Below are 23,132 nucleotides of genomic sequence, written 5' to 3' on the forward strand. Positions count from 1 at the left end.
ATTTCAAACCTAAGGGGCCGCACCCAATGTCAACTGCTGATTTCATCAAAACAAGGGTGGAGGTCCTGGCCAAAGACATACATCCTATGGACCAAATTGAACTCCATAAGCAGACTGGGGAGATGGTGTATGCTACTTTGGTGGAGAAGGCCACATTAGCTCATGAGCTAAAAGAATCTTTGAAGAACACCAACACTCAACTAGATTTTGAGAGGTTGTCTTCTAAGGCCAAGGATAATAGGATAAAATCTCTTGAAGAGATTATTGTTGATCTAGGGCATGACCCTAGTGACCCAACCGGGGTAAAAGCCCTCATGAAGAAAAAGGATGATGATCTTAATGCCATGAAGAAGAGGTTGAAGCTGTTACCTACAGAACACCCTCAGACAGCTGAATTGCAAAAAGAAAAACAGGTTGATCAACAACTTGACCTCTTGTTACAGCAGGATCAAAGGATCCAAGAACTAGAGAAAGAGCTGGAAGGGGCATTACAGGACAAGCAGGGAGAATCCACACTCCAAGCTTCCCCAACAAATTCTACAACAGCAACAGCTTCTGGGGCAGCAGTGGCCCCTACAACAGAAGCAGCAGGTACAACAGCAACTACAGATGCTCACCCCAGTGTAGAAGAATTGACCAAAGCTGTCAAAGCAATGGAACTATAGGCAGATGAAATAAGGAAAGCAAAAGAAAAACTGGCAGAGATAGATGCCAAATATGATCAGTCAAAAATAACAGTAGCAGAACAGGGCAGACAGATTAAGGCCCAAAAGGATAAAATAAAGGCCCTGGAGAAAGAGCTTGATCTGAAAAGTACTATGGCTGAAATCAAAAGAATTTTGTGGAATAAAATCACCCAAGGCATGATCAAACAGTGGAAATCACTTAAAACAATCCATGAGCATATGGATTTAATTGTGCAAGCTCAGATAGATATCCAGAGGGCTAAGACAGCACTAGGAAATAGACCTGATCAAGCTAGCCAACTGATAGACTTTCTGAACAGGCAAGACAAAGATGAGCTGGCAGCCGTCGGAATCACCAACAGAACAGAGGCCATCCTCATGGCTAAAAAGGTGCTAACTCTTAGAAGTTATGTACAGACGGCAGAAAGGAGAAGTTATGAGATACAGACTGAAGTTGAAGACTTCAAACTCAAGATGGGAATGCTACAGGCAAGAGGACTGCCTAGCCTATTGAGCAGTACAGGAAAATTGATCAACAGAGATCAATTTACAAATAGGATGGCCGCGTACATTGAGAATCAAATCACTGCATCCAGCAGTACTTCTGAAGAAACAGTTCCTCCTACAGGACAGAGTTTGTACACTAGGCTTGAAGGCTCATTTTTTATTGAAAATGAGGTTAACCATCTATTTGAAACTCCTCCCAGTTTTTTCAGATATACAGAGCTTGATGAGACGTTAATTAAAATGCGAAGGCATCAAATGCCTAAGGAGGACTGGTGGCAAGCCATGCTCCAAATTCTGCCACGCTAGCTTCAAAACTTCAGGCCAAATGCCAGCTCAGGTCACCACAAGACAAGTGTAAAATGGTCAGTGATTGAAAAATATCTGAAAAGTGATTCATCACTAACAATGACAGCTAGCCACATTTTTGAAACGCACGTCTCCAGCCGACTCCAATTGCTACAAAGTCAACAGCATCTGACAGGTTTGGACAGCTAAAGGACTAAGAGCTATTACAACATTTACTTCTTTAGCTACTGCTCTCTAGCAGTTGGTAGAATATTTATGAGGCATTTACTCTTCTTTCAGATATTTTCCAAATGTAAACTTGTATATATACCCCCCCCTTAGTAACGCATAAGGGGTTGTTGTAATTTTCCTTTTGGGAATGCTCACTTGCTGTAAGATTTTCAGAGAAGTAATACAAAGGAAGAATGGAATTTCCAAGGCTTGGTGTACTTTGATGCATTGTGATGAATGATGAAGGTTACAGGATTCTAGGGTGTTTCATAAAACAATAAGTTTTCTCAAATCTCTTTATCATATGTTTTCGAGTCTTTTGTTCTCTTTTGTTGTTTAAATGTTTTACACCTAATAGCAAGGTAAAAGAATGGTTCCAGGACTTAATCCATGATTACCCTGAACTCAAACTGAGCTATTATACATGTTTTCCTTCGATACAGTAACAGAATTGTAATTCTTAATTGCTGCATTTCAAAACTGTGTCTTTTGCTGTGATAGACATTCCCAGGGATTCAAGTTTGCCCCTGAGACATCTGTCCCTTTCTTTCAAAACTGTTTGTTGGAAATATTTAAACAATAAGTGAAAATTCTTGAATGCTTTCACTGTTTGTGTTACCCGTTTCCAGTTATTTAATCAAAAAACTGTTCTATTAAACACTCAAATGGCCCTGTAAGTTCCACCTTTCATCTCAAAGTTTCAAACACATATAGCCACCGACTCCATTGCCCAATGGTATTCAACCTCTTTGAAAACTACATCACTGAAATCTAAAAGGAGTTTCATCAACCAAAACATAAACATAACCTGTGCTCAATACCTAGCCTGAAATACTATCATTGTAGATACAAAATCATAAAGAGAGAGCCCTCTCTGATCACAGTTTGGCTAGAAACAGTGATTAAAAGATTGGTTAGTGGTTACCCCGGCCGTATTCCCTTGGGAGTCATAGGGAACAACCTGGGTGTTAACATAATTGGCGACTCCGCTGGGGACTATTAAGAATTTTTCAATTACTATCTATCTTCCAAAGCTACCATCAAGCCTGTAACTAGCCAAGAGGCCTTAGGACTGTCTCTCTAATACAGGGACAGCTTTAGGGAAGAGCTAACTAGGGAATCTTCATCCTAGCTTTGAAACATATATAGTCATTCCAGAATTCTTACCTAGTCCTTGTACATATAAAACCTCCTGTATAAAGTTCTAAAAGAATACTTAGAAGCTGGCTCCCAAAAGAAACCCAAGGCACACTAGGGCAAACCCTGACCCTAATCAACCCATCATTGTTGATAACCCAAATATCATACCAAAGAACATAAGGAGACAGCAAAAGCAGGAGAAGCCTGCTGATTCAGATATAAGTTCAGACCAACCTGTCCTCGTTCCCACTCCTTGCAAAGTTCTTTTCCGTTCCACACCCAATTCCCCTAGTTCATCATCAACCCCTCAAAGTCCTCTCCTTCCATCTCCACCATCTGCACATACTCTTTCAAACAGTTCCCCACTTGTTACCCATCCTATTAACCCTGTTACACCCATAATCCCAGCCGCACCATTCGTTCTTATTAACCCTATAAACCCCGTAAACATGGCTAACAGGTATGCACCTCTGCAGATACCAGCCAATGCTCCAGCTCTACCTCAAGACTACCAAACCAAAATCTCATTTTTTGACTCCCATGGCCCTTTGACTACTGTCCAGCATGCTAAAAAGATGCAAGACCATTTTGAGACCTATGAAATAGATGATGACAGTGTCAGGATGAGAATTTTTGTTCAAAGCTTAACTGGGGATGTTAGAACTTGGTTTAGATCCCTGAATGCAAATTCCATTGCAACCCCTGAGGTCCTGTACCAAGAGTTTACCAACAGATGGGAGAAAAAGAAAGATCCACTCCACATACTGGGTGAATATAACACTATCAAAAGAGGTCCCCAAGAAACAGTTTTGGAATATTGTGCTAGGTTTAACAATGTATATAATGCTATCCCCCAGAACTTAAGGCCCCCTCCTGATTTGGCCCTGTATAACTTCCCTGATGGTTTTGATTCTGATATGGCCTATCAGTTGAAAGAAAGAGATCCTCCAACCCTTGCAGAAGCCCAAAGGGTTGCAGTCACTGTAGAGGCTAATCTAATTGCCAAAAGAAACCGGGCAAAGTTGGAAAAGAAGGCTGGCTTCAGAGAAGAGCCCTCGGGTTTTGATCAAAAGTTGGATGCAATACTAAACAGCATGAAGAGACTGGGTGAAAGAGTGGAATCAGTTGAAAGAAAATCATCATGGGAAGCATCACAAAGCAACCCTCCTAGAAATCCAAATTTTAGGAGAAATCAGAACCCAAACATAGGAAAAACAAGCACGGACCAAGATATCAGACCCCCTTTTCAAGAAAACTATGCAGAAACTTCCTCAGCCAATCAGCTCAATGAAGATCCTGAAATCAACTTAATGGGTCTGGATGGTAAAAGCCATGTTTTTTTAACACAAGAAGACCATGAGGAGGATGAAAGTAATACATTTCAAACCAAGTCAGGAGAATCCTTTGACTTTAAACAAGGATATGATACTGTTGTCTATGAAGTCCACAAGCAATACAAACTAAGGAGTAGGACTGTAAATGTAAATCAGCCCGAAAAGATAAAGGAGAAACAACAGTCTAAAGAAGCCTCAGTCACTGAACCTAATAACAAAACAAACTTGCCTACAAAAGAAGTAGTGGTTGAGGAGGTTACTGAACTACTGTCCCCACTACAACAGCCCATGGCAACCTCCTCCTCTCACCCTAACCCAAACATTACCCCTCAAGACATGAGTATAAGGGGCAGGCCCCAAAATCAAAACGAAATCCAACCAGAAGATTTAATGAACAGAGAAAGGACTGCTACCCGTGACTCCAAAACCCAAGTGGACAAACCCTTTGACCTAGGAGCAGAGATTGGCAAGTTAAAGGTAGCAATTCCCCTTTCAGAGCTAGCCAAGCATGACATATACAAGCAACAGATCAAAAAATCCCTTCAGCTCACCAACAGCAAAGATGATGTAAATGTGCTAGATGACACTCCAGAATTACTGTTTGGCCCAGAGGTAGATGGAAAAACAATAGTCACAAGGGTCTTACCGTTCTATGTCAGCTTGCATATACATGATAAAATACTGCACAATGCAATGTTTGACTCAGGTGCCTCTCATAACCTGATGCCAAAAGCAGTCATGGAAAGATTAAACTTGGATATCACAAGACCATACAAAGACATGTTTTCTTTTGATTCCAGTCAAGTCAAATGTTTGGGCCTGATAAAGGATTTATGTGTGTCCCTGGTTCAATTTCCCAACAAGACCATTCTAATGGATGTTGTTGTTGCTGATATCCCACCCAAATATGGGATGCTGTTATCAAGATCATGGGGAGCCAAGCTCCAAGGATCCCTGCAATTATACATGTCATATGCAACCATCTCTGTCTTTGGGCAACCAAAGAGACTTTATAGGGAAACACTCATGAAATATATGGTCAGCAGCGAAGAAAAGCCCCAAAATTTTCCAATATATGCTGTTCATTCGGACATAGACTCCTTCATCCTCTTCAATGACAGCGCAGACCTCTCAAACAATGACATTAAGACCGAAACAATCATGCAAGAAAAAAGCATTGATCAAACAAGTAGCACCTGCCAAACTTCAACCAGCCCAACAATACACATCAGCCCTCCTCTAGTTGTCAAAGATTGTCAAAAAAAGGATGAAATTATCCCAGAAAATAAATGGGAAAAGAAGCCCCAACTTATGCTCACGTTGCCATCCCATGAACAGAATTTTAAATCTCCTGTTCAGCAAGATATCCGGTGGATTCTAGAGTTTGATGGCTCAGTTAACAAGTTAGGGGCAGGAGCTGGAGTATGGATACATAATAAAGAGAAAGATTATGCAGAAGGCAGGGCTTACAGGTTGAATTTTAAATGCACTAATAACATGGCAGAATATGAAGCTCTATTACTAGGCCTCAAGATTGCCAAATCATTGCAAACACATAGCCTCTCTATCATGGGGGACTCTGATCTAGTAATTCAACAAGTAAAAGGAAATTTTGTCACCAATGACAAAAGGTTGAGGTCTTACAGATCTGCTGTAATTGAAATATTAGAGACCTTTCCTGAGTTTGTTATCACAAAAATTTCAAGGGGCCAAAATCTCCATGCACACAGTTTGGCAACATTTTCCAGCACCTTCAAATTCCCATTAGAACCCAATAACTGTTTCACAGCCGAGGTCAAATACAGACCTTCTATTCCAAACAATGTCAAAGAATGGCAAGTATTTGAGGATGACAAACAAATAAACAATTTTCTAACCTTGCAACAAGAGTTCATAGGATTAAATATTGATATTGATGGAGCATGTCAATCACAAATGCTTGAGTCAGCAAGTCAATCACAAATACTTGATCAAGCATGTCCATCACAAATACAGTTTCAACAGTCTGCTCACCCAATGTCACCTAGGACAGCAAAACAACTACTCAGTCCAACCATTTTCAACAATGAAAACATTCAGCAAATTAACCAAATTGACTGTGAAGAGATGAGTAATGTTGAAGCTGAAATCATACAACTCAAAGACAATTTCCTTCCAGTAGGCCTCACCCCACTAGAGGATATTTTTGACTCAAATGACATCCCTAGGAAGCCAAAGATGCAGCCATTAAATGCAGCAGTTGAAGAATGCAACATTGGTACTATTGAAAAGCCCAAAATAATAAAGCTATCTGCTTCTTTGCCCCCTGATCAAAAGCCTAAGTACATTGATCTCTTTAAAGAGTTTCAAGATGTCTTTGCTTGGGGTTATGAGGACTTAAAGTCTTATGATACTTCTGTCATCCAGCATACCATCCCCCTCAAGCCTAATCAAAAACCATTTAAACAGAAATTGAGAAGGATCAATCCTGTGCTCCTTCCTTCCATTGAAAAAGAGTTGCATAAAATGTTCAAAGCTGGGATCATAGCACCAATCAGGTTCTCTTAGTGGATTTCAAATTTGGTCCCTACAAGAAAGAAAACTGGTGAGATTAGACTTTGTGTAGACTTGAGAAATTTGAACCAGGTATCCCTCAAAGATAACTACCCTTTACCCAAAATGGATCATATTCTCCAAAGGGTAGTAGGGGCTTCAAGGATATCATTACTTGATGGATTCTCAGGTTTCAATCAAATCCTAGTACACCCTGATGATCAAGACAAAACCGCATTTACAACCCCATGGGGAACTTTCAAGTATGTGAAAATGCCCTTTGGATTAAAAAACGCAGGGGCAACATTTCAAAGAGCAATGGACATTGCTTTTGCAAAAGAGATTCATGACTTCTTGGTCATTTACTTAGATGATCTTACACCCTTTTCAAAATCTGACCAAGAACACTTGAAACATTTAAGACAAATTTTCATAACATGCAGGAAATATGGCATTTCCTTGAACCCCAAGAAATCATTATTTGGTTTGGAGGAAGGGAAACTTTTAGGACACATCATTTCAAAAGATGGTATAAGAATTGATCCAGATAGGATACAAGCTATCCTACAAATGCCTCACCCTAGGAATGTCAAGGAGCTGCAAGGATTCTTAGGAAAAATCAACTTTTTAAGAAGGTTTATCCCAAATTTAGCAGAATTGATCAGACTACTAAACAATATGCTAAAAAAGGATTCAAAGGTCAAATGGACTGTTGAAGCAAAGCAAGCCTTTGAAAGTATAAAATTGGCCTTAACTCAAACCCTGGTATTAACTAATCCTCAGTTTGACAGAGACTTTATCATCTTCTCTTTTGCCTCCCAGCATACTATTGCTGCTGTATTATTGCAGAAAGATGACCAAGGGAATGAGAAACCTATTGCCTTCTTCAGCAGAGCTCTTAGAGATGCTCCTCTAAAGTACCAAATAATGGAAAAACAAGCCTATGCCTTAATCAAAGCTATCAAAGATTTTAGGATTTATATCCTTTACTCCCATGTTGTGGCTTATGTACCAAGTCCTATTGTCAAAGACATTCTCACCCAAGAAAACTTAGAGGGTAGAAGAGGAAAATGGATTGCAAACATACTTGAATTTGACATCGAAATAAAGCCTACAAAACTGATAAAAGGGCAAGGTTTGGCCAAGTTAATGACAGAAGCAAATTTCCAAGCCTTAGATATCAACCAACTGGACAGTGAAACAAAGCTGGCGACTCCAAAGATCAATGTAGCCTTTGAACAATCTCCTTGGTACTCTGATATCTGTTATGTGTTACAAAACCTGTCTGCTCCCCCAGGACTGTCCAGAACTAAGTCTAGGTTCCTAAAAATGAAAACATCTAAATTTTGTGTAATGGATGAGAATCTACTCTGGAAAAACCATGAAGGTATTTTGCTGCACTGTCTTATTGAGAGTGAAACTGACAATATCATGCAAGAATTCCATGCTGGAGACTGTGGTGGACATTTGTACTGGAAATCCACTGTGGACAAGATATTAAGGGCTGGTTATTACTGGCCCACTATGTTCTCTGATGTGAAGAAATTCACAGCATCATGCCACAAGTGCCAACTGTTTGAAGGCAAAAGACAGTTGCTGCCACTTCCTTTGAAGACCATTTCAACAGAAAGACCCTTCCAACAATGGGGCTTGGATTTCATTGGAGAAATTCATCCCTCATCTTCAGGACAACACAGATGGATTCTGACAGCAACAGATTACTTCACCAAGTGGATTGAAGCCGCCCCATGCAGACAAGCAAATGATTCAGTAATCATTCAGTTTTTGGAAAACAATATACTGGCAAGATTTGGATGCCCGGACAAGATAATAACAGACAATGCTGCTGCCTTCAAATCCAAGAAAATGGTCAACTTCTGCCATAAATTTCACATTACCCTGGGCCATTCTACAGCTTACTATCCTCAGGGAAATGGTCTTGCTGAATCATCAAACAAAAGCTTGATAAACATCATAAAGAAAGTGCTGGAAGAGAACAAAAAGAACTGGCATAAGAAACTAGTAAATGCTTTATGGGCAGACAGACTAACCACTAAAAGATCAATTGGGACTAGCCCATATGAGTTAGTCTATGGATTAGAGGCCAGATTTCCTTCATCACTAGGGGTGCCGGTTATGAAACTTCTACAAGAAAGCCAAGCAGAGCCAAATAACATGCAAAGAAGGATTAACCAGATAATTTGTTTACAGCAGACCAGAGAACAAGTTTTCGACAGAGTGCAGATACTACAAGAGAAACTGAAAAAGGCCTTTGACAGAAGAACCAAAGCAGAAGATTTCAATGTAGGGGACAAGGTTTTAAAATGGGATGCAAGAAGAGAAGAGAAAGGAAAACATGGGAAGTTTGACTCTTTATGGAAAGGACCATTTGCTGTCCAAGCAGTACAAGGTAATAACACCTACTTCCTAAAAAGTTTGACTGAAACTGACCTGGATGAAGGTCCTATCAATGGCAGGATGCTGAAGCACTATTTTGACTGTTCACTATGATAGAAATCCAAGGGTTCACTGTATATATGCAGGCTTACATATTGTTTTCTATTTTTAGAGTGTAAAAAGAGGTTTTTCCAAGTGCTGCACCTAGCAGCAACAGGCAGATAGAATCAGAGGTTCTCCAAGAAAAGGCACACAATTTTGACAAGTTATATGCAGCAGATTTCAAAGATTAAGAGGGGAAGTCAAGCAACAAGGCAATCTGACCTGCTGTTCTTGGTATTTCAAAAGAAAAACCATCCCCATGTGGAGCCACTGTTGGATACCTATAGTAATAGGTTTCATATTTCATGATTGACTATAGAAAATCCAAATATGCTCTGCTTTGGTACTACAAAGATCCCATATTTCCAAGAGAAACAGAGGTGTGTAAAGTGTTTTAAATATTGAGGACCTCATTTCAATTTTGTGGATGATTCAATAGTTTAAACTGGATCATGCCATGCTTCAATTTTGAGTTATAGAATAGAGAAAGAAGTCTGTCCAAACAGCTTAATCTTGGCAGACAAGTAGTTCAGGTAGAGAAGCAAAGGTTCCCAAAAGTTTAATCTGGGACCTTGGAAGAGATAAGGGTACAAGTAGATAGAAAGAAAAAGGAAAAAGCCAAAGAAAAGAAAAGGCAATCAAGGGTTGCAAGTCCAAGTGCCCCTTCAAGAAGAAACAAAAAATGCTAGGCAAAATAGCTGGGTAGGCAGTTGTGGTTGCAGAAAGGGTATAATCACCATTACACAGGTGTCAAGAGGTGTTTGGCCAAGGCAAGAAATCTATCAGCAAACAAAGTGGTTAATTCCATCAAATCACAGCAAAGAGCATCACTAACCTCCCTTTTCCCCCTCTACTCCATTACTAACACCCCCTTTCTGTTAGCTGAGATTTAGGAAGAAAGATCATGGTTGCGTGGTGGTTCTAGTTCATTCAGATTGCACATTTCTTGTATATAGATCTTTTCACTTTGATCTACTCTTAAAACCAAGTTTGTTTCATATAAACTCAATGGTTTCAGCATCCAGTTACCCCCTCCTCCATAACTAACACTAACCCTATTGTATAAATCCCTTATATCACCCTTTTCCCTAAATTACTAACACCAAGGTGTATAAATCCCAGCATTATCTACATATCCTCCTTTTGGCATTATAGCCAAGTAAATGGTCTAAGGAGACTTCAGTCCACCTGGGACTATGGTCAACCTTGTCTTGGATGTGCTCTGACCCCTGGTTATGAGCAGAAGTCCTGTCCCTCAAAGTCTTTACCCTCTCTCTGCTGAAAACGAATAAAAAACCCCTTTTTCCTACATGAACCCCTGAAAAGGCCCCAAAAGAACCCAAAACTGTGAAAAAACCCACTTACCTATAGTTTTCTGCCCGAAAAATTAAACCGAATATTTTATTACGCTGGCGGGACCCCTCCCCAACATGCTCGACCAGTCGGGAGGCCTGCCAGCCGTCAGATCTCCGTCGCCCAGATCTAAAGGTGGGCGGTCATTTTCAACCCCCGATCTGCCGACCTTTAGCGTCCGGGGAAAGTGGTTTTGCCTATCCCGTACAATGGACGCGTGGCAGGCGGTGAGGTTGTTCGGAGCCCCCCTCCTCGTTACCGCCTTTGCCCAAAGGTGGTGCGGGGAACCCGCTTACCGCCACCCCTTATACCACTCTCCCCCACGTCATCTGTACGCCACCATGATGTCACCTCGCCGGTGCCCGCCCCAGCGTCCCGTGGCCCTCCACGCGGACCCGCCACTGTACCCGCCCGCCACCGTGTCCTGCCGACCTGGCGAACACCTCAGCAGCCACGTCACCTCCTTACCTGGGCCCCGCCATGACGTCATGCTGACGTCATCGGCGGAAAAGCGCCAAATGCACACTTTTGCCAAATTTAACGTTTTAAACGGCTAAACGAATGGTTTTCGCTCATTTGCATGCGAAAGTGAACTAGCCGTTGTCAACAGCTGCCGCGAAATCTCTCATTCAGCCATCAAATTCCAGAATTCAACCGTTCAAAGTTCAGAACTTGACAGCACTAAGTCTCCACAACCCAGCCCGCGAGCTTCCAACTCGATTTTCCAGGTATTTCGCCATTTTCTTCCACTTTGCCCGTGAATTCCAATTTTCTGTAAAAATCACCATTGAAGTCTGCTAAAAACACTAAATTCAGCTCTACCTAAGCACCCAAACCAGACCCAAGCAACCTGCCCCATTCATTAGCTACAATTCAGCACTGGAGAAACCAGCTCGCGGGTTAAAACTGCAGAAATTGCCCCGAAGTACCCGGCATTGTTCCCTTTTGCCAAGTACAGGTTACCTGCACTCTTCCTAAAGAAGTATCAATACCTCTGCAAACATCCCTTTAGGCAATCCACATCCCTGAGAAATCACAGTACTTTACCAGCTTGATTACAACTCTACACTAGAAGAAGACATCACACTGATTGCAGTTTACCTGCTGCTCAAAGTCTTTAAAAGACTTATCAAACTTCTACCTCTTACTGCACACATTCAGACTATATCATGGCAGCATCTGCATCCTCCTCCCTCAGTGTTACTCCACTAAATCAAACCAATAAGGAACTGGAGGCCATGCCATTAGTTGACAAAGACTGTCTCATTAATGATTTTGAGGGGAGCAGGGACTTTTTGAAGACCTTCACTACACTGAGGGAAGACTATAAGGCTGGACTTGGTACAGATGGGATATGGGAGTCAAACCTGCCCTACTACTGCCTCCCAGCTGTGAATGTTTTCCCTGAAATCATTCACTTATGTGCTCAAAATTATGATCTGGAGCACAGAGCTGTCAATACTCCATCAGGGAGGATTCTGTTTTATATAAACGCTGACTCCATCAACAAGATGTTGCAGTTTGAGCAAACGGAGTTGCTAGTCCCATTCTCCATGAGATCTTTACTGGAAGCTGGTGATAAGATGACCAGTGAGGAGCTGCAGAAGGTCACCAGGAACTATATGTGGGCTGAGTGCCAGCCTACAGGGCCACCCCCTTATCAGTATGAACACTTCAATGACTCAGGCAGGCTGCTTATGGACATGATAGCCTATGTGTTCGGCTACCAGAACAGTGAGCATGTGGATCAAGCAATGCTCGTATTGCTGTCTGCTTACAGCCCACGTCAACCCCCTGCCCGAAAGTACAACTTCGCCAAGTTCATAGCCAATAGGATCCATGATCAATTGAGCAAATTGGACAGACAGGGGGTCTTTAGATATTCAGCTTACATCTACCACCTGTTCATGTTTTATCACTCTGAAGCTTTCCCATGCTACATCAGAAGGCTGGACAACAAAGGAGAGAGAAGATCTGTCATATTCTGGACCTCAGTCTATCATGAAGTCACAAATTCACCCTACACCTATTGTGAATTTGTAGACCAGTTTGTATACCCAGTCTCCAGCATGCTTATGAAGTCCCCTCCACCTAGAGTATCAAATGAGATCAAGAAAGCTTTACAGCTATCTAAGAAGTACAAAATAGGTGATTGGTACCTATATGAACACCATACTGTGTTCAGAGTGTATGGGTGTGAGCTCTGTCCATACAGACTACCCAAGTATGTTCCCATGAGATTATTTGCCTTGGAGTATTACAGGCAATTAATTCAGTCAGACCTTACCCATTTCCACAGCTCCAAGAAAAAGGCACATCTTAACTTCAAAAATGAGCTGGGCCCTTTCATCATGAATAAGAAGGAAGGATGGGAGTCTGCAGATCTGATCCTCAAAGACAAATACAAGTTGTCATACAGTTTCCGGTGGGTCCCCTATGACCCTCAAGGTTTCATCACTGCCAGGAGAACTAAGTACAGACTCCTAGCCATTAAACACTGCCACTATCCACATCTAGAAAAGTATGCAAACTTACAAGAGTGGCAGCTGGATACCCTAGTTGAGAGCTTGTCTGAAGAAGAAAGAATAGTTAAAAATATGAAAGAACTTGAAAAGACTATTGACCTGGACTATGTGCTCCAGGTACCTTTCAAGCTGCCTCAAACAGTGGGAGGAGGGACTTCAGTTACCAGGACAGCGCCACAAACACTAGCACCGGGCTTGGATAAAGGAAAAGGAAAAATGGATGTTGAAGATGAAGCGAAAAAGCAACAATCAGAGCAACAGTCAGAGCAGGAAAAGCAGTTACCAGAGCAAGAAACAGAGCAGCAAGAAGAACAAACTGTTCTGTCACAAACTGGGCTGCCAGAAACCCCCTTATTGCAAACACCACCCCCTCAAGTTGAGCCACTGACTACCTCAATTTTACAGACCCGGCACATGAAGAAAGGGGTACTAAAAGACAAAGAGAAGAGTCCACTCCCCTCAGTGGATCCTCCCACCAACCAGAAGCCAAAAGGCAGAGGGCAGATTCCCCAGAAGTAGAAGACATTACTGAAGATGTCTTGAACAACACAGCAAAGGATAGGGAGGGCAGCCAACACACAGGGACAAGCTCCTTTCAGCAGGAGCAGAATTTACAGCTTGGCTTGGAGGTGACATCCTCTTCTCAGCAAAGCCAGAAGCTCAAAGGTGTTAAGGCTACCTTCAAAGAAATCAAGGCAGCAAATGAACTATTGAGGGCTGAGGTTTACAAACAGTTTATAGATGCCACTCCAGCCCAGCAAGAAAGGTTGATGTCGGTCTACGACTTCAAAGAGGAGAAGATGATATTCAGCCATTTCAAACCTAAGGGGCCGCACCCAATGTCAACTGCTGATTTCATCAAAACAAGGGTGGAGGTCCTGGCCAAAGACATACACCCTATGGACCAAATTGAGCTCCACAAGCAGACTGGGGAAATGGTCTATGCCACTTTGGTGGAGAAGGCCACATTAGCTCATGAGCTAAAAGAATCTTTGAAGAACACCAACACTCAACTAGATTTTGAGAGGTTGTCTTCTAAGGCCAAGGATAATAGGATAAAATCTCTTGAAGAGATTATTGTTGATCTAGGGCATGACCCTAGTGACCCAACCGGGGTAAAAGCCCTCATGAAGAAAAAGGATGATGATCTTAATGCCATGAAGAAGAGGTTGAAGCTGTTACCTACAGAACACCCTCAGACAGCTGAATTGCAAAAAGAAAAACAGGTTGATCAACAACTTGACCTCTTGTTACAGCAGGATCAAAGGATCCAAGAACTAGAGAAAGAGCTGGAAGGGGCATTGCAGGACAAGCAGGGAGAATCCACACTCCAAGCTCCCCCAACAGATTCTACAACAGCAACAGCTTCTGGGGCAGCAGTGGCCCCTACAACAGAAGCAGCAGGTACAACAGCAACTACAGATGCTCACCCCAGTATAGAAGAATTGACCAAAGCTGTCAAGGCAATGGAGCTACAGGCAGATGAAATAAGGAAAGCAAAAGAAAAACTGGCAGAGATAGATGCCAAATATGATCAATCAAAAATAACAGTAGCAGAACAGGGCAGACAGATTAAGGCCCAAAAGGATAAAATAAAGGCCCTGGAGAAAGAGCTCGATCTGAAAAGTACTATGGCTGAAATCAAAAGAATTTTGTGGAATAAAATCACCCAAGGCATTATCAAACAGTGGAAATCACTTAAAACGATCCATGAGCATATGGATTTAATTGTGCAAGCTCAGATAGATATCCAGAGGGCTAAGACAGCACTAGGAAATAGACCTGATCAAGCTAGCCAACTGATAGACTTTCTGAACAGGCAAGACAAAGATGAGCTGGCAGCCGTCGGAATCACCAACAGAACAGAGGCCATCCTCATGGCTAAAAAGGTGCTAACTCTTAGAAGTTATGTGCAGACGGCAGAAAGGAGGAGTTATGAGATACAGACTGAAGTTGAAGACTTCAAACTCAAGATGGGGATGCTACAGGCAAGAGGACTGCCTAGCCTATTGAGCAGTACAGGGAAATTGATCAACAGAGATCAATTTACAAATAGGATGACCGCGTACATTGAGAATCAAATCACTGCATCCAGCAGTACTTCTGAAGAAACAGTTCCTCCTACAGGACAGAGTTTGTACACTAGGCTTGAAGGCTCATTTTTTATTGAAAATGAGGTTAACCATCTATTTGAAACTCCTCCTAGTTTTTTCAGATATACAGAGCTTGATGAGACGTTAATTAAAATGCGAAGGCATCAAATGCCTAAGGAGGACTGGTGGCAAGCCATGCTCCAAATTCTGCCACGGTAGCTTCAAAACTTTTGGCCAAATGCCAGCTCAGGTCACCACAAGACAAGTGTAAAATGGTCAGTGATTGAAAATATCTGAAAAGTGATTCATCACTAACAATGACAGCTAGCCACATTTTTGAAACGCACGTCTCCAGCCGACTCCAATTGCTACAAAGTCAACAGCATCTGACAGGTTTTGACAGCTAAAGGACTAAGAGTTATTACAACATTTACTTCTTCAGCTACTGCTCTCTAGCAGTTGGTAGAATATTTATGAGGCATTTACTCTTCTTTCAGATATTTTCCAAATGTAAACTTGTATATATACCCCCCCTTAGTAACGCATAAGGGGTTGTTGTAATTTTCCTTTTGAGAACTCTCACTTGCTGTAATATTTTCAGAGAAGTAATACAAAGGAAGAATGGAATTTCCAAGGCTTGGTGTACTTTGATGGATTGTGATGAATGATGAATGTTACAGGATTCCAGGGTGTTTCATAAAACAATAAGTTTTCTCAAATCTCTTTATCATATGTTTTTCGAGTCTTTTGTTCTCTTTTGTTGTTTAAATGTTTTACACTTAATAGCAAGGTAAAAGAATGGTTCCAGGACTTAATCCATGATTACCCTGAACTCAAACTGAGCTATTATACATGTTTTCCTCAGATACAGTAACAGAATTGTAATTCTTAATTGCTGCACTTCAAAACTGTGTCTTTTGCTGTGATAGACATTCCCAGGGATTCAAGTTTGCCCCTGAGACATCTGTCCCTTTCTTTTAAACCTGTCTGTTGGAAATATTTAAACAATAAGTGAAAATTCTTGAATGCTTTCACTGTTTGTGTTACCTGTTTCCAGTTATTTAATCAAAAAACTGTTCTATTAAACACTCAAATGGCCCTGTAAGTTCCACCTTTCATCTCAAAGTTTCAAACACATATAGCCACCGACTCCATTGCCCAATGGTATTCAACCTCTTTGAAAACTACATCACTGAAATCTAAAAGGAGTTTCATCAACCAAAACATAAACATAACCTGTGCTCAATACCTAGCCTGAAATACTATCATTGTAGATACAAAATCATAAAGAGAGAGCCCTCTCTGATCACAGTTTGGCTAGAAACAGTGATTAAAATATTGGTTAGTGGTTACCCCGGCCGTATTCCCTTGGGAGTCATAGGGAACAACCTGGGTGTTAACACTTCCATTTTAGTCTTTCTTTTGATAATCCTTTCACATTTTTCAAATATTCCTACCGTATGTTTTCTCTTCCTTTCATATTGTGGGTGGCTACCTTTCCCTTCATGTTCTTAGAATATTCATGAATTTTGAATAACTTCTTCATCCCAAGTAACCAATCTTCTACATCTTCATAACTCTTCACTTCCCCGTAAAATGTAGGTGGTTTGTCATTCTTAAACCCACCAGGCATATAATTCCTTCCCCTCTTCCTCTGATAATGATGATGAGAATGATGGCAATGAGGGTGATGATGATAAGATCGATCTCCATGAGTGTTATTTCTTCCCTCTGAGGCACTTAATGGTATGTTTCCCTTCACAGTGCCTTCACTTTCGCTTTTGTGCCTCTTCGTAGATCCGCTACCATCCGCTCTATTTTTTCTATCTTCTGATTCAAAAGGGCTTAAGTTAGCTCTATGTCTAGTCCCTGACTCATGCGTTTTCTCTCTCTATAAGCCTACGAGGCTTTGCACTATGACTGCATTCACCTCTGCTTTCCTCCCTTGGGAAATTACTAACCTTTCATTGCCCACCTTGAAGTTTCTTATCTCACCCTTAAATCTACTTAAGGTGTCCAACTAGTTAGGAGAGTTGGATCCTCCCCTGTTTCTGACTTATCCTTCTTCCTCGTTTGTTTGTGCCCCTTCATATCACTCATGTGACCTGCCAAAGCTTTAAGACCACTCTTACCCTCATCCTTTAATTCTTTGTTGCTTGTGATGTGCTACCATTTAGACAACTATTAGGTGCATAATATCATAATCAAATAAACAAACTCTTAACCTTGAACTTGCTCTCTCAGAGCTGCCATAACAGTCTAGCTGCAACAAAACAGGCCACGTTAGCACATCAATCAACATTAAAATATAATTTTTAATTAGTGGTATTATACATATCAATTCCAACTGGTTAATTTTGAACTAACTTTTAACACCTAAATATCATCTTTGTTAATTTTCTAAAAAGAAATCATTACAAAATCCTGTGTACAAAATCTACTACTAGCTTTCTCATGATAGAGCCCATCTAGTCCAAGTGTTGAAACCAGATACTCTGATACTCGCTTGTAACCCCCCTTCCTAAACCCATAAGCCCACTAGATTTATTAGAAGCTAGTTACTATGAAAATCCAACTCCCAAAGTATCGTTATGGGAACAAGACCTAAAAATTTTAGCGTTTCCAAAATTTTTTAAAACTTAAATTTGAAACTGTTGTTATGATAATATAAACAACATAATTCCAACAATATAAACATTTCCTAAATTTGACTTACGGATCAAGATCTATTCCTTCTTAAGTATAGTCCTTGTCACCTTTCCACATCAACTTACCCTCAACGTAACAACCATCCAATGGACCACACAACAAGTGACTAGAGGCGCTACCACCATGGACAAGCCACATGGTAGTCAGGCCCAAAGACCATTCAAAATTTGGCCCTACTCACCAATGCACCCTTTCCTTTTCCATTTATAGGCTTGACCCTTGGCCTTTGACCTAGGTTGGGGTCGACCCTCCTCCTTGGTACAATAAAATGTTGGGCTAGTGTAATTCATGACCCACGACCATCCAACTTCCTGACTTTGTGTTGGCTTGTTGGGGCCTAACACAGGTTTGGAGTTAGTTAGCCAAACAAATCCCTGTACTACTGGACCTTTCAGAAACAGTCCATGGAGCTCGAACTGAGGTTTCTCCCAAAGCAGTATGGGGGGATGCTGGAACCAGGTTTCCACACTCTTGAGATGTTTGAGGGGTTGATTTAGTCCAACCATGAATACATTCATGCAGGTTGATTTGAGTGCTTTCCTGGCCTATGAGGCCTCCGCGGCCCTGTTATATTCATCTTCACGCAACCCTAACTAGGGGCTTTGGGGCTTTCGAATTGCTAGAGCAACGATCCGCACTATTTCCCCCAGTCACACCGTGGATCTTACTTATATTCTTATAACAATTAGTTTTCTTCGCGTAAATAGATACTTTATATTATATTCACTTATTCAACACATTCATATAAGTCCGCATAGTAAATAAGTAATAAACTTACAATTTATACCCAATATACTTCAATGCATAAAACGGGGAAAGATACACAAAAATATTGTAGAACTTCTCTTTATTAATTCTTCAATCGGTTACAAACTCAACTTGCCCTGCGCACTCAACTGCAAGGGTCCGCGCACTTAGCTACAGACTACTAGGCCTTTGCACACTTAGTTGCAGAGCCTTGTCCTACTCTACAACCCAAAGACACGATTCTACACTTCAGCTAAGACTCAATTCATCATCATTCATTTTCTCTACTCCTCCAACAACTTAGAGCCTCGATCTATTTATACAATCCCATGGTCCACAGACCATGGGTAGAACTCTCAAGCCTACATTACATTTACAAAAGTAAGGGTTGACAACCCTATGACGTGATTACAACTCTGCACTCCGCACCCATAAATCGTGGAGCCTTTACATTGGACTTAGTAAAAAATTGGGCTTTAATCCCCAAAACATGCCTTTGGGGGATTCCACATCCAACAAGCCCCCAACATAAACATCATGACTCACCCTTGAGTCACTCTATTGGTGCAGAGATCTTTGCACGGAGACCTCCCAGCTCTGCTCAGATTGTTGCGAGGTTGGCATCCCACTGAGCGGTTGCCTATTGTATCTCTTGTACACATTGTTCAAAAACTACTGAACTGCTTCCCTCCAGCTGCGCCTGTGTCCCTTGGATTTCCATGAGCTTGCCTTCAATTATTGTTGTGATTGTGAAGGCTTCGTCGATCCAAGGCTCAACATGCACCTTCAAAACTGCTTCTTTGTGTCGCGTTGTGTCTACTTGCTCCTTAAGCGCTTTGACTTTCTGCATTTGCATGAGCCTCTCTGTTAGGGCCACTATATGTGCGGTTCCTTTGACATTGTCATACTGTTGTTGTAGCTCACGCTCCTCCGTTTCTAAGCGTTGTATGTTCGGGTCCTCCTGCAGATTGGTGAGGACCTTGAATGATTCTTCCAATGTTCTGGTGTAGTCCCATACTATACTGCTAATCTCCTCCATCCCTGTTGTAATGGCATTGGTGCATTATTCTCTTACCTATGGAGGAGTTGAAGGCTGCACTTTCAACCACAACTCTGCTATCTGGAGGTTCAGTTCTAGCTGAACCATGGCCATTTCTTCTCATGCACCCCTGCTTCTAATCTCTGTATGCGCGCCTCTTCGGTTGCCTCTACTGGGATGGCCAACTCAGGGACCATCTGGCATGCTTCTTTGATTACCTACACCATCTGCCTATTCTAAGATACAACCTCATCGCGCTGCAAGCTCAACTGCTCCATGTTGATCCTTTGCTTGCATAACACCTGCAGTGCACAACTCTCCCTAGCCCGTAGTTTTGCAGTAATCCCATCATGTAGAACGTAGAGCGTCTCCCGAGGGAGCGCAGCCATGTTGATCCCTATGCCTTTCAACACATTGACCGTAGGCCTGTTGGCCTCATTTTCTATAACTAGTGCCCCCTTTGGCAGCACTATTGTATTGTTCGTGCGAGTGCGCAACATTTCCTCGGCTATGGTTGTCCCTACTACGAGGCTCGTTGAGAGCATACTAGCCTGAGGAGTTCGCACCTAAAACTCCTGAATGTGCGACCGGAGGGCCCCCAACACAATTTGGTTCTCCTCCGCAAACTGCTAGAGGGCCTTCGTGGTGACACCGTGCACCATCACACCTATATCGTGTAGATCCCCCTCAGTAAGGGTGATCGGGTTGATAGATAGATTAGAGGCTTTTACCTTCTTTCGCGACCCATCTGCTCTCTCAGGCATTGGCTCTTCAATAGTGTCGGCGCTGTATGTGGGTCCGCGCCACCCTCCTCTATCTCTATCTCCTTCTCCTATTCCTGCTAAGGCAAAGGCCACTTTCGGTCCTCGCACTCTATTGTTGCTACCTTCTGTGCCTCTGCTACGGCCTTCTATTGTTCAGTTGTTGTCTACGTAATGTCCCGTGCCTCCTATCCCTTTGTAGATGCTGCTTCTTTTCTCCATTTCTCTGCCAACTATGCCACTCGCAGTTTTTCCTCTTCCTTCATTTTCTGCACAGCAGACTTCTCTGATTCTAACTCAGAGATATTTGGAGTGCACCATTCCAGTGGCCACGCATCAAGTATGTTGAAGATCATGTCGTTGATGGCCATATACGGTAGTTCGTTCCACTGCTTTGTAGGGTCCTTGGGCACCCTGAGGTAGATGTGATGAAAGTTTGCTTTAAACTCTGCAAAACCTTGTAGGCTATTGTAGACAGTGGGTGATAACTGCGATCCGCAGTTAATCCCCATCCTGATGTTCATTTTCATGAACACCCAGAATATTTTACTGTCGTGAACCCGGTGTGCATCTTTAGTAGCCCATAGCGAAGTGTACTTCACGGGCTTCAGGAGATCCCTCTCAATTGTGGCGAACTGGCTGTGCTCGAGTAATTCTCCAGCCACCAGCACTATGGACGACAAAAGCCATGCATAGTGGAAGGCTTTCCCTTGTTCCTGTGCCTCACGGCAGTTCTCCAGGAACTCCTTGCACAAAAATTCAGACCAGTTAAACTTGACCCCCTCTGCACACTACTAGGCAAGTGCGTCGCAACTTAGACAGCCTTGTTGTTGATGTTGGAGATTGCGTAGCCCCTATTTTTCTTCTCTAGCTTGTATTTCTTTTTCATGGCCTCCGCAATGGCCAAGTCACCACTTTTACCCTCCAAAATGTATGCGGGGTTTTCTCCTTTACATGGGAGTCAGGTAATTCGATGGATTAGGTGGTCCATGATGGGGATAAGCTCTTCCAGCTACAAACACCCATCATGCACAAGGCAAAGCAGTTTCCTGATGACAAAGATATTTACTGGGCACAATGGTAATGCGACACCCAGAGTAGGTTCAACAACCTTACCCTTTTGACCCCACACAACCACTTTCACGGCTCCAACTCTATGAATCCTTCAGTGGTGTTCTGCTTTGGCTTCATGAGTTGTGCAGTCTCCAAGTGAGGGAATTTCTTGTTGTTGGCAAGATCTCAATATTCGAATTTCAAACTTGGCACCCATCCCAAGTGCATGCCTTCAAAAAAAATATCGTCCAGGAGGAGCAGATTCTACAGAGAGCTATTTCTCTCATCGAGGTCCTTGGGAACCCTTCCCTTCCCCTTTTGTGGAGGAACATATGCAAGTAGCTTGGTTAGAGGGGGCGCACCCTAAGTTTCTTCCTCCATGCCCTCGTCCTCGTCTTCTTCTATTATGATATCCTCTAGGTCTTCTTCCTCCTCATCGGTGTCCAGAGTAACCACTTTCCCCTTTTGTTCCATCGTCAATTTGGTTCGCAATGAGTTTTGTGGGGGCACATGCACTGGAATCATAGACTGTTTATCTTTCTTCGGTCTCGATGTGCATAGGGATTTAGGGATTTCTGCAATGATCTTGGCATTCTCAACGGCATCTCTGATGGTCATGGCCTACGCGACTTCTTCGGCGGTCATTTCTACGATTTCTCTGGCTTCTCTAGACGCTACCATCTCATGAGTCCACAAGTCTCTCAACTGCTTAACTAGGTGCTCAAACAATGCTCTCCACAGGGAAAACAAGTCTCAGCTCGGAATACGCGTGGCACACAACAACTCAACTCGCGAATGACCAAGTGTTGTTTGTTGGGCAGCCCTTTGCAATTTATAGCATCTTTTGAATTTGAATTCGACTGTTCCCCCCGAATCCAGTCCATTAATGCTCCCTTGGTGGCGGATTTTCCCAAATCTTGCCCATAAGGCTTGTCTTAAATGCATGCCGCCTACTCCACTCGGTCTCAAATCAAGCATCACATCATGAATAGTGACTACAACAGTCACTTTCCAACCAACCTGCATGGCAGCACAGCCCCCCTTGCGCAGTCGTGGACCTTATGACACTTCACTTCTACGCACAACCCCGACATCACGCAGCTCTTGCGCAGAGTTGTTTATAGTCCTACGCCTCTTTTCAATTGCCTAGAGCGCTAAGATTGTTCTTTCCATGGCTATTCAAGTGGTTGTGCCACCTGTATACAACTTCACCCAATCATCATCCGCTTTTTCTGGGAAAAGTTCTCCTTTTGACTTCAATACCAGTACCACACAAGTTACCATTTGTAGTGTCCCACCATTTGTGATCCCCTTAGTAATACGCGGTCTAATCCATGGCATTAAATTGATCAATTCCTGATGGTAGTCTCTAAATTTTTCATCGTAATCGTGCACATCATGTTTCCCCAACATAGTCTTTTTGTCAAGAAAATCCCTTTTTACTCCTTCCTCCAGCTTCTTGACTTCTTCTTCTGCCATGGCACTTTTCTCCCTCAACTGGGTTTTTTCATTCATGAGTTCTTGGAGCCAAAGATCATTCTGCTGAATTTCTTCATCAGGTCCCACACGTACTTCCCCAATTTTTTCCATTCACGCGATTCCATTTTCCAAGGTCCTGCCACCCTCCATGTCCGCAGA

Source organism: Pinus tabuliformis, chromosome 2_2 (genome assembly GCF_031772625.1).
Source record: "Pinus tabuliformis cultivar Carrire ecotype Pingquan chromosome 2_2, CPIR1, whole genome shotgun sequence".
In the NCBI taxonomy this organism is placed as follows: Eukaryota; Viridiplantae; Streptophyta; class Pinopsida; order Pinales; family Pinaceae; genus Pinus; species Pinus tabuliformis.